Source organism: Notolepis coatsorum, assembly GCF_963971535.1.
Source record: "Notolepis coatsorum genome assembly, chromosome: 18".
In the NCBI taxonomy this organism is placed as follows: Eukaryota; Metazoa; Chordata; class Actinopteri; order Aulopiformes; family Paralepididae; genus Notolepis; species Notolepis coatsorum.
Genome location: NC_140182.1, coordinates 83813911 through 83826547, shown reverse-complemented (window position 1 = coordinate 83826547; position 12637 = coordinate 83813911). Strand labels below are relative to the sequence as shown.

Genomic DNA, 12637 nt, shown 5'->3' with positions numbered 1-12637 from the left:
TATATATATTTATTTATGGATATATATTTAATAGTATTTGTATATCGTTTGATATCCCTTGTATATTCCTTGTACATATACACTGAATATCCCTTTAGTCTACTAACAGCCCATAATAGTTTCATTCTCTCATTGGACAAGAACTTGGCGCCAGCAGCCAAGCCCCTTGGTTCAAGTTCAATCGTGCCGACGAACATGTCGTTACTAGCCCGGTTCCGCGTAGGAATACGTCTGGCGAAATACGAATGGTACTATTTGTTCACAGCGCATATATATATGGCGCAAGTAAAGTAGAACTTTATTTTAGTCCCTTAGCCCTTAGTTCTTTACCCTCCAACCTAATGGCAAGACGTTAAGCCTCATCCACGATACACGTGTGGTGCAGTATGGTCAACTTGGCCTCAGAATGGCATTGAGACATCGTGTGGATTAATAGTTGAATTGTCATAGTTTGGCACTATACCGTCGAGTGGGACGTATTTCTATTAAGTTAATAATAGTCTATTATGTATGGTGCATCGTTCGGTTAGAGTTATACAGTGAGTAGTACCCCCATCGTTTCCTCGCGTTATCTAGAGTCTTAACCAGGCTGGGCAGACCACGTGTGGTGCTTTCATCCGAGGAGTTCTGGGCTAGGACGAGTGGACCTGCACATTGGATTACCTTACCCGGACGACGGCGAGCCCTACACGGCTTGGATTATCTACTTGCTTTGGGTGCTTTGATTTATGCCATGGATAACAGCCAACACTGGTGAGTGTTGGAACTACCCCCCGAGAGGAGTCCAGGTGAGACGGCGCTCTACCCCGAGTGAGGTCGCCTCACGTCTCTTCGTTGTGGACCGGCAGCTACCGTCTACAAGAGGGCCCAACTGTATTCATCTGTGGACCAAGGTTCTGTGGGCACCGTGTTCAGCACTCTGAATTCTCCCAAGAAATCGTTGGCCAGATGGGATATCGCCGGCGGCTCTCCTAACCCCCCCCCCCCCTACTGACTTACAACCAGCAGGACCCCCCTTTAGTATATCCAGCTATAATCATTAAGTACCATCGCTATAGTTCCCTAAAGAACCAGGTTGTATACTTGCTTCCTGCGTAACCAGAGATTGGACATTCAATGTTGATTTGCCTACGAATACTCATTTGCCTTACAAGTGCATTCAAATCATAAATGTCATTAAGTGAACGTTGTATATACCCTTTGCTATATATTAAATATTCGACTTATACATTTGTGTGGACTTGGTTTCATGGTGGGAAAGTGTTCATCATATCTATATCATGTACTGTGTGGCCAGTAGTTAAAGTACATAAAGCGGTAGTGGTTTAATGATACCATACTTATCAATACAGTCAGGGAATTGTACCCCTCAGTTACAATTGGTCCTTCGAGCCGGATGGTAACTAGTGTAATATTAATATAGTGTTATTAATATTGAAATGGCCTATGATGAACACTCCACGAAACGGTCCTCCTAACGTAGAACGCCCGCGGCGCAGACGACAGACACCTCAGTACTTAGAGGATTACGCTGTCAGTCAACTACCTAGCCTTCGACAAACGGTAAACGCGGTAAAAGTAGAAAGTAAAATTATGTCTGACCTTAACGACCAGGTTACCCCGACCACAGAGGCCCTAGTGGGTTCTAATGTAACTGACCAAGCTCACGGTGGGGACCAGGAGGGAGCTGACATGCCTTTACCCCCCGCCAATACCGAAGAAGTAGTCCCCGACCAGCCCCGGGAGGAAGACAACCCTACAGAGAGAGAACTCTGCACGGAACAAGATGAGGAGAGCGCCGAGGAGATAGAGCTCCAGGACTCCCCAACGAGTACAGCCAGGAGCGGCTCACCTCTACAACCGTCTTCCCCCAGCGAAGCGGAGAGGATGCTATCACAGGCGTTCCTCGTCAGCCTGACAGCCTCTACCGAACGCGATCGACTCCAGGGTGAACGCGATCGACTTCAGGGTGAACGCGATCGACTCCAGACGCAGCAACGGAGCGAAGAAGAGCGCATACGCCTGGAGATGAGACGCCTTCAGACGGAAGAGAATATGGCAAGAGACCGAGCAGACACCCAGCGCGCTACTGACGGTGCCCAAAGAGAGGCAGAGCGCGACCTCGCTCTCATCCAGCGCGAAACCGAGCGAGACAGACTACAGGGCGAGCGCGACAGACTACAAGCGCAGCTAATGGAGCAGCTGATCACCAAGGCAACACCCTCTCCCTCCGCCAGGGGTTCAAGGAACTCGTCGAGACAACAGTCAAGGGCAGCATCCCCTAACCGAGCAAGCGACCCTGAACTTGACCAACAGACCAAGCCTATACCCCCCGCAGACCCCCTTCCCCGACCGGTCCAAGCGAGACCCAGCTACAAGGAAGGAGCGGCATGCACTGCGGAGAAGCTAAATAAACGACTACAGGATCTAGAGGACCTGATAGAAGAAGAAGAGGGAGAGGAGGAGAACCAAGCCCGACGACAGCACAGTACTCCACCGGACCAGGAGGTCCAGTACAGCCCAGGCTATACCCCCGCGGCGCTGCGCTACAGACCCCCGACTCTATTCACGGGTGAGCATGACGCACGACCAGCCCCGAGGAATAGCACCTGGACCAGCGGGCCATGGTACCCTGCCGGTACCAGCCCACAGAGAGGCGCAAGAGGAGACTCGCCTAGGAGGCCTCTCCCCCAACGCTCGCCGATGTATCAGCCATCCACGGCGTCATACATTGGCACACCGACGTTTCCAGACTTCACCTATGAGAATCGAGCACAGTACACGGAGCTCCGGATGTGCTTAGAGACAATGATGGTGGATGTCGCTGATGAACGCCACAAGTATGCAATATTACTGAAGCACCTGAAAGTACCCCGAGCGCACAATATAGCGCTAGCCTATGCCACCTCTACGACCCCATACACCGCGGCTCTAGCAGCGCTGGACCAGAGATATGGACGTATATGGGATTACGTAATCCAAGAGATAAGGCATATTGACCGCCTACCCCCAGCAACAGACAATCGCTCATTAGACGACCTGTCTATAAAAGTGCAGTCCCTGGTAGGGATGCTGGGAGCGCAACGAGAAAAGGGGATGCACGAGCTATACGCCAACTCTAACGTCGAGAGGATTTTAGAGAAGCTGCCACCCGCCAGACAAGAGCGCTTCAGGCGGCAGAGAGACCACCGTGATCCTAACGGTCCCGAACCATCCCTCCTCGATCTAGCCGACTTCCTGGCGAGAGAAGTCAGCAGCCTACGACTGGATACGTTCGTGCGGAGCACACCAAGCTCCAGAGAGGGACCCAGGAGAATAAACGATGGAAGAAGATCGGTGACTGTCATGCACCAATCAGAATCAGTACCGAGCAGTAAGAACCACAGTACCCCCTCGAGAAAAGAGAAGTGGAAGATGGTGTGCCCGTACTGCGAGAAGGAACACTGGCTGTCACAATGTGACCTGTTCACAAAGATGAATGCAGAAGAAGTGAGTCAATGGATAAAGTCCAACAGGCGCTGTTACCGATGTGCGCGCAGTCACATGGCAGCCGAGTGCCGCCTAAAGAAGAGGTGCAGTCGGTGTGACGGAGCCCACCTAGATGTCCTACACGACAGTAACAGAAGAAAGCCTGCACCTGCACCATCGAGCAGCACAAAGGCAAGTGTCATGTACATTGACCCCGCCAGCAGCAGCGGCGCCCAAGTGCTCTTAAAGGTAGTCCGTGTAACATTGAGCTACCAAGATAAAGTCATGGACACTTACGCCGTCCTTGATGACGGGTCAGAGAAGACCCTTCTGCTCGCGTCCGCTGCGGCCCAGCTGGGACTGCGGGGGAGCGAGAACCAAATGACGATTCGGACAATAAGAAGAGATTTAAAGACGATAAAAGGCGAGAATGTCTCCTTCACTATCGCAGCAAGCGGGCAGCCAGAGCGACGGTATAGGATTACAAATGCTTTCACCAGCCAAGAAATAGGACTATCACAGTACACCTACCCCATCGCCAAACTGACGGATAAATATGTGCACCTGCGTCAACTACCTATCCCGCTCATAGACGGCGCCACCCCGACCCTGCTGATAGGCTCCGACCATGCAGACCTCATAGTCCCGATAGACCGGGTCCATACAGGACCCAGAGGCTGTCCTGCAGCAGTCGAGACCCGCCTAGGATGGACATTACAAGGCCCCCTCGCTAAATCTCTTAACCGAACAGCAGCCACTAGCTGCCTCCACTCCAGAGTGACAGAAGAAGACACCACTCTCCTGCAGCATGTCGAGAGGCTATGGACACTAGAGACAATGCCCTTTAAGAACGAAAAGAAAGACATTCGTTCTAAAGAAGACATTTACGCCATAAACCTCCTCGAGCAGGGGACAAAGAGAGTCACAGCCAGCGGAGTGATGAGATACGCAACTCCACTCCTGAGGCGGGAGGGAATGCCCACCTTTCACGCAAAGAAAGACGCTACGGAGCGGTATCTATTGAACACAGAGTGGCGCCTAGCCAAAGACCCCGCTCAAGAGAGTGTGTACCGCGCTGAGATTGAGAAGCTAATCACAGCGGGACACGTGACAAAGATTGACATTAAAGAGGCCGATCAGACGACCGAATCATGGTACGTGCCGCACCACAAGGTCCACCACAACGGCAAGGATCGCATTGTGTTTAACTGCAGCTACCAGATCGGATCCCAAAATCTGAATAAAGAGCTCTTGCCCGGCCCCACACTCGGCCCCTCTCTACTAGGCGTGCTACTACGCTTCCGCCAGGACAAGGTGGCTATCAGCGGGGATATCAAAGGGATGTTCCTGCAGGTGAGACTAGTGGAGGAGGACAAGCCCCTGCTGCGGTTCCTATGGAGAGAGAGGATCGGAGATGAGCACCCCGCCATCTATCAATGGGAAGTCCTCCCTTTCGGAACTACATGCAGCCCGTGCTGTGCTACATTTGCACTACAGAAACACGTCGCAGAGGACCCAGCAGCAGATGAAGAGGTCCGACACAGTGTGAAGAACAGTTTCTACGTGGACAACTGTTTACAAAGCGTTTCGACTCAAGAAGAAGCCGAGGCTCTCCTACTCAAGCTACGCGCCTCTCTGATCAAAGGCGGCTTTGATCTCAGGCAGTGGGCCAGCAGCGACCCGCACGTATTGCGCAGCCTCTCCCCCGCGGACAAGGCTGCCAGCAGCGAGACCTGGATGGCGACAATCCCAGGAGAAGCCCAAGAAATGACACTAGGACTAGTCTGGCGCTTCAAAACAGACTCGCTCCACTATAGACACAAACCCCTGACCACGGAGCAGGGAAGGTCGACGGCGATACCGACCACCAGACGGAGTGTGTACAGAACACTCGCCAGACAATATGACCCGTTGGGATGTATTCTACCTTACACCACCAGGGCAAAGATGATTGTACGAGCACTATGGGACAAGGACCAGGGCTGGGACGACCCAATACCCGCACCCCTTGCCTCCACATGGAGAGAGTGGGAGACGGAACTCCGCTCACTCCCAGGCGTCAATATACGCCGCAGCTACTTCCCACCCACAGTGAGGCCAGAGACATGCAAGATAGATCTACACGTCTTCAGCGACGCCTCCGAAGTAGCCTATGGATCAGTGGCCTACTTGCGTGCCCAAGAGAAGGGAGGAGAGATACACACCGCCTTCATCCTGGCTCGCTCAAGAATAGCCCCACGAAAGCAACAATCTATCCCGCGTCTAGAGCTCTGCGCAGCCCTAGCAGGAGCGCATCTAGCCACGTTAATCCAACGTGAACTCACCATTCCGGTGCACAGAACAATCTTGTGGTCAGATTCCACGACAGTACTCACATGGATCAAGTCTGATTCATGCAGATACAAGGTCTTCGTGGGAGTCAGAGTCACAGAGATTCAAGAGTTAACAGAAGCAGCGAGCTGGCAGTATGTGGACACCAAACACAACCCAGCTGACGTCATCACCCGGGGAATGTCCCTAGATGACCTCACCCGTCACAACATCTACAGTGACGGACCAGAGTTCCTCAAGCTCCCGGAAGGAGAGTGGCCTACGCCCACCCCACGGGAGGCGAGTAAAGAGGAGGCTGAGAACAAGAAACCTATGTTCTGTGGACTGAGCACAGTCGCCTCCACAGACCCCAACATAGATGATTGCCTCACCCTACAGAGTGCGCAACTAAAGACAATTCTGTGGCACCACCCAGAGATTCAGCCCACTGCCGACATTTCAGCAGCTGACTACGAAGAAGCAGAACTTCTTCTACTACAACGAGCCCAGAGAGACTCGTTCCCCGACGAGCTAGACTGTCTACAGGGAGGAAAGCCCGTCCCATCAGACAGCAGATTGCTCCACCTGGCACCCGAGAGCGACGCCCATAATCTCATCAGAGTGGGTGGTCGTCTGCGGAGGGCCCCCAATCTACCGGATGACGTTAAGTACCCGATAGTCTTGAACAGCCGACACAAGGTCACAGAGCTGATCATAAAGAAATACGACGAGGATGTACACCACGCAGGAGCAGAGAGAGTCTTCGCGGAGATCAGACGTCGCTATTGGATACTTCAAGGAAGAGAAGCAGTGCGACGCTTCCAGCGAACCTGTCTAGACTGCCGAAAGTGGCGCGCGCAGCCCAGCATACCCCGGATGGCTGACCTACCTCCCTGTCGCCTCCGACTCGGCGACAAGCCATTCCACTCCACAGGCATGGACTGTTTTGGCCCGTTGTATATAAAGAAAGGAAGAGGAACCGAGAAGCGGTGGGGTATTGTATTCAAATGCATGACCACCAGAGCGATACATATCGAACTCCTTCCAACCATGAGCACAGACTCATTCCTTATGGCCTTCCGAAGATTCACATCACGGAAAGGAAAACCGTCTACATTGTTGTCTGATCACGGGACAAACTTCAAAGGCGGAGAAAGAGAGCTGAGAGAGAGCTTCCAAGCTATGGGCCCAAAACTTAAGACCCACCTCGCTCCATCCCAGATTGACTTCCAGTTTAATCCCCCGAACGCACCCCACTTCGGTGGAACCTGGGAACGAGAAGTACGTTCTATAAAGACAGCCCTGTACGCCGTACTTGGGGCCCAGACTGTAGCGGAAGAAGTCCTAATGACAGTCCTCACGGAGATCGAGGGAGTATTGAACTCCAAGCCCCTCGGCTACGTCTCCAGTGATATAGCAGATGTCGACCCAGTCACCCCCAACACACTCTTGATGGGGCGGCTGGACCCCGCGCTACCCCAGACAATGTACAGGCCTGAAGAAGCGAACGGCCGAAGAATGTGGAGGTACAGTCAAGTACTAGCTGACAAGTTTTGGAACAGCTTTCTACTCCACTACCTACCGTCTCTACAGACCCGCCAGAAGTGGGTAAAAGAGAGAGACAATTTGACAGAAGGAACAGTCGTCATGATTATCGACCAGTCACTACCCAGAGCTATGTGGCCGGCTGGCCGCGTAAGCAAAGTGATCACCGGTGCCGATGGCAAGGTCCGAGCAGCTGAGGTGCTCGTCCAAGGGCGAACTTACATACGACCCGTGGCGAGGCTAATAGAACTGCCCAGACTCCCAGACACTATCGATGACGACCATGACCCCACGACTTTGTGAGTTGACTGACCCTTACAGCGGACCTTGAGTGGTAGACAGTGCGGTTAATCTGTCTCTGCTTAGCTAATTAGGTGGGACTAATTAGGGGGCGGCTGTTGTGAAGGATCAGATTAAACCGAATATATATATTTATTTATGGATATTTAATAGTATTTGTATATCGTTTGATATCCCTTGTATATTCCTTGTACATATACACTGAATATCCCTTTAGTCTACTAACAGCCCATAATAGTTTCATTCTCTCATTGGACAAGAACTTGGCGCCAGCAGCCAAGCCCCTTGGTTCAAGTTCAATCGTGCCGACGAACATGTCGTTACTAGCCCGGTTCCGCGTAGGAATACGTCTGGCGAAATACGAATGGTACTATTTGTTCACAGCGCATATATATATGGCGCAAGTAAAGTAGAACTTTATTTTAGTCCCTTAGCCCTTAGTTCTTTACCCTCCAACCTAATGGCAAGACGTTAAGCCTCACCCACGATACACGTGTGGTGCAGTATGGTCAACTTGGCCTCAGAATGGCATTGAGACATCGTGTGGATTAATAGTTGAATTGTCATAGTTTGGCACTATACCGTCGAGTGGGACGTATTTCTATTAAGTTAATAATAGTCTATTATGTATGGTGCATCGTTCGGTTAGAGTTATACAGTGAGTAGTACCCCCATCGTTTCCTCGCGTTATCTAGAGTCTTAACCAGGCTGGGCAGACCACGTGTGGTGCTTTCATCCGAGGAGTTCTGGGCTAGGACGAGTGGACCTGCACATTGGATTACCTTACCCGGACGACGGCGAGCCCTACACGGCTTGGATTATCTACTTGCTTTGGGTGCTTTGATTTATGCCATGGATAACAGCCAACACTGGTGAGTGTTGGAACTACCCCCCGAGAGGAGTCCAGGTGAGACGGCGCTCTACCCCGAGTGAGGTCGCCTCACGTCTCTTCGTTGTGGACCGGCAGCTACCGTCTACAAGAGGGCCCAACTGTATTCATCTGTGGACCAAGGTTCTGTGGGCACCGTGTTCAGCACTCTGAATTCTCCCAAGAAATCGTTGGCCAGATGGGATATCGCCGGCGGCTCTCCTAACCCCCCCCCCTACTGACTTACAACCAGCAGGACCCCCCTTTAGTATATCCAGCTATAATCATTAAGTACCATCGCTATAGTTCCCTAAAGAACCAGGTTGTATACTTGCTTCCTGCGTAACCAGAGATTGGACATTCAATGTTGATTTGCCTACGAATACTCATTTGCCTTACAAGTGCATTCAAATCATAAATGTCATTAAGTGAACGTTGTATATACCCTTTGCTATATATTAAATATTCGACTTATACATTTGTGTGGACTTGGTTTCATGGTGGGAAAGTGTTCATCATATCTATATCATGTACTGTGTGGCCAGTAGTTAAAGTACATAAAGCGGTAGTGGTTTAATGATACCATACTTATCAATACAGTCAGGGAATTGTACCCCTCAGTTACAAGAGGTCATGGGATGTTTTGACGTGGGGCTCCTGGACCAGGGGACACAGGTGTCGTAATACATTCACAACAGGGTTTGAAAGAACCAAACTTTCAACAACTCCTTTTACAGATGTGATGAAGAGCATTAGATGAGCAGACCGGAGTGTATGGAAATCTTGCCTTCCCAGTGAGTACCTGTAACTGCCACGCATTTTCTTACTAAATAAACAGCTGAAGAAGAATATGTCTCTCTCATCTTCTTGTACAATTTAACCCTTTAGGGTTAACCGTCTGTAGTGTGGTAGTGAAAGCTTTAACCCTTTGTAGTGTGGTAGTGAAAGGGTTAACCGTCTAGTGTGATAGTGAAAGGTGTCGTATATTTCTAAATGAAAACATGAATAAATGCAAGTAAAATGTACAAGGTAATGATTAGAAAGACAAAATTGGCTATAGTGAAGCTTGAGAGGGAGATCACCCCGCACTCAGCCAATGCACCGACAATCTGGAGGGCAAAAGACTGTTTATGATGTTAATGCACATTCCACTGGTTAGCAGCTGTGGTTTAGGCCACCTCCAACTGAAAAGCGAGGAGATCATTCTCGTTGAAACAGGAACTAAAAACTCAGAATAACCGGTGAGATCATAAAAGGTCATATTTACCCTAAGTAAGGACTTTCAAGTTACAACACGGCAGCTGCTGACTAACCCAGAGGTCAGAAAGGTGACACAGGCTATTTGGAAATATATACTAAAAGATTTAGCAATTTCATAGGTTACATGTAGGCATAAACTATTAGAATAACTTAGTCACAGTAAAGAATAAAAACTCTTAAATATTAGAAGGTAAAACTATACAACTATTGGTCACATTATTTAATCAGTAAATAAGGTGTTCTATTAAAGAACCCAATAGGCATATGGTTTGTTATCTGGGCACTGTCTGAAAAAGTAGTCTGGTTCTTATCTAGACTATGTAAACCTTTTAGTCACAAGCATGATGTTGTATTACTCAGTGAAAAACTACCCTCTCATTAAGTAATGATTAAAGTGTCAGCAGATTCAAACTGTGAAAACCGTTGTCAGAGGACCCAGGAGGTTGTGTCAGCGAAACATGTGGTCACAGGACACCCTCAGACATGTTTCTGCTGGAATGTGACCAAAAATAAGTGGACGTGGATAGGCAGGCAGGGTCTCCCCCCCCCCTCTCGCTCTCTGTCTCCCCCTCCCTCTCTCTCTCTCTCTCTCTCCTCTGATAAAAAGGGCGGATGGCGACTCATTAGACACACGACTCACACCAGAAGGAACCTGGAGAGACACGCCACACACACCGGCTGAGCGAAGGAAACCTGGAAACCTGGAGACTGGAGAGACACACAGAACTCGAGAGCCGAGCAAGACACTCAGAGGAGATGGAGAAGGATCCTGAGAGCCAAGCCGTGACACAGAGCCACTGACACCCAATGACAGAAGATCGCTTCGCAGCAGGAGATCCTGCCACGGAGAGAGATGAAATCAAGCGCTCCTTGCTTGAGCGCTGAGACTGACGGAGACCCAAGGTTGCCTTGGCAACCATCACAAAGAGAAGCCGCGTGTTGGCCATGGACAACCTGAGACAGCGAACAGCACCAAGAGACGATTAGATTGAATGAAAGAGACAATTAGATTGAACCAAAGAGACGATGACCTTGTTGATTCCTAAGCTATGGTATTAATAAAACACCGCAGTTGATTTTGACCATATCGTCAGTCTCCTCTTACTTGAAACCGAACATCTGAAAATACCTAAACCAATGCAGAGGGAAGGGTGATATAAAACACTATACGATCAATGAACTTAGATAGAGATACATGAATGAAGGAAAGACACTTCAAAGGTTAACCTTCTGTAGTGTGGTAGTAAAAGCTTTAACCCTTTGTAGTGTGGTAGTGAAAGGGTTAACCTTCTGTAGTGTGGTAGTGAAAGGGTTAACCGTCTAGTGTGATAGTGAAAGGTTAACCTTCTGTAGTGTGGTAGTGAAAGCTTTAACCCTTTGTAGTGTGGTAGTGAAAGGGTTAACCTTCTGTAGTGTGGTAGTGAAAGTGTTAACCCTTTGTAGTGTGGTAGTGAAAGGGTTAAAGTCAGATTTGAACGTTATCGTGGATTTTAGGAGAACACAGCAGGAGACACACACACCACTGAGGATAAACGGGGCTACCGTGGACAGGGTGAGCAGCTTCAAGTACCTGGGGGTCCACATCTCAGAGGACCTGACATGGACAACACACATAGACTCAGTCGTAAAAAAGGCGAAGCAGAGCCTCTACCACCAGTTAAGGAAGTTCAGAGTATCTGGGAAGATACTCCAGTCCTTCTACTCCGGAGCTGTAGAGAGCATCTTGACTGGAAACATCACTGCCTGGTATGGAAACAGCACGGCACAGGACAAGAAGGCCCTACAGAGAGTGGTGCGCTCAGCCGAGCGTACCACAGGTATTGCACTACCAACCCTGCAGGTCCTATACAACAAGAGGTGCAAATCCAGAGCCTGCAGGATAATGAAAGACCCTCACCACCCCAACAACAGCCTGTTCATGCTGCTGCGGTCAGGCAAACGCTTGCGAACACCAGTAACTAGGACAGAGAGACTTCGGCTCAGCTTCTTCCCCCAGGCCATCAGAGCCTTGAACTCTGAACTCTCCACGCACAAGCACACATGAGCACACACACAACACACACACTGTACACGCTCACACACTAGCAGCCACTTTAACATGAGCACACACACACTCATGCTGCACACGCTCACACTTATGGTCACTTTACAGAAGGAAAGGTCACTTTAAGAATAGTATAGTATGGGGCGGCTAGGTGGTGCAGTGGGCAAGGCGCTCACCATCAATGCAGGAGACGCTGGGTTCGAGCCCAGCTCTCCGCATTGCTATCAGCTTGGCTGGTCGTTCATACTAATACAATTGGCAGTATTAGGGGGTGGGAAGCTGATGGGTGGGGATCGGACGTTGTGGACAGCGACTCCTACAGGTCGGTTGGTGCGCCTGCGCAGCAGAATCAGGAAGCGACGGGGGCGGCGTGCCCTCCAAACGCAGACCCCCGACGCTGAGAGATCGCGCTGTACAGGTGAAAAGATGCGACTGCTGCTTCCTCAAGTACCGGAGGGGACACGTGATGTAAGGCTTAGTCCACATTTCAGCCGGCTTGTGGGAGGCATGGCCTAACAACGTTCGAGACAGGGGAGGGTAGAATTGGACGATACGAAAATTGGGATGGGAGAAAAATAGAAAATGGGAGAAAAAGTAGATAAAAAAAAAAGAATAGTATAGTATAGCTTGAGATTGTAAGATATAGCATTGTATAGCAGTGTACATAAAGACCCAGTGCCTCATCCGTAGCTAACAGTGTATTGCACTACCACAGGACCTAGCATGTCCTACCATGCTCTGTAAATAACTCATGTACAGATACCGATATGCCGTACTTTGTTACTTGTTATTGCACAATGTCGTTCTATTGGATTCTTATTATATATTACTATTGTAATTAT

At 49.8% G+C, this 12637-nt stretch overlaps 1 pseudogene across 1 annotated transcript in view; it reads right to left on the bottom strand.

Moving 5' to 3' along the window:
* Positions 1 to 9108: 9108 nt before the first annotated feature.
* The window catches only part of LOC311245413, a 98388-nt pseudogene continuing 94859 nt past the window's right edge, over positions 9109 to 12637 (bottom strand). The window contains exon 9 of the transcript in view: positions 9109 to 9148. The product of the transcript in view is annotated as an uncharacterized misc_RNA (transcript). The remainder of the gene's footprint in view (positions 9149 to 12637) is intronic.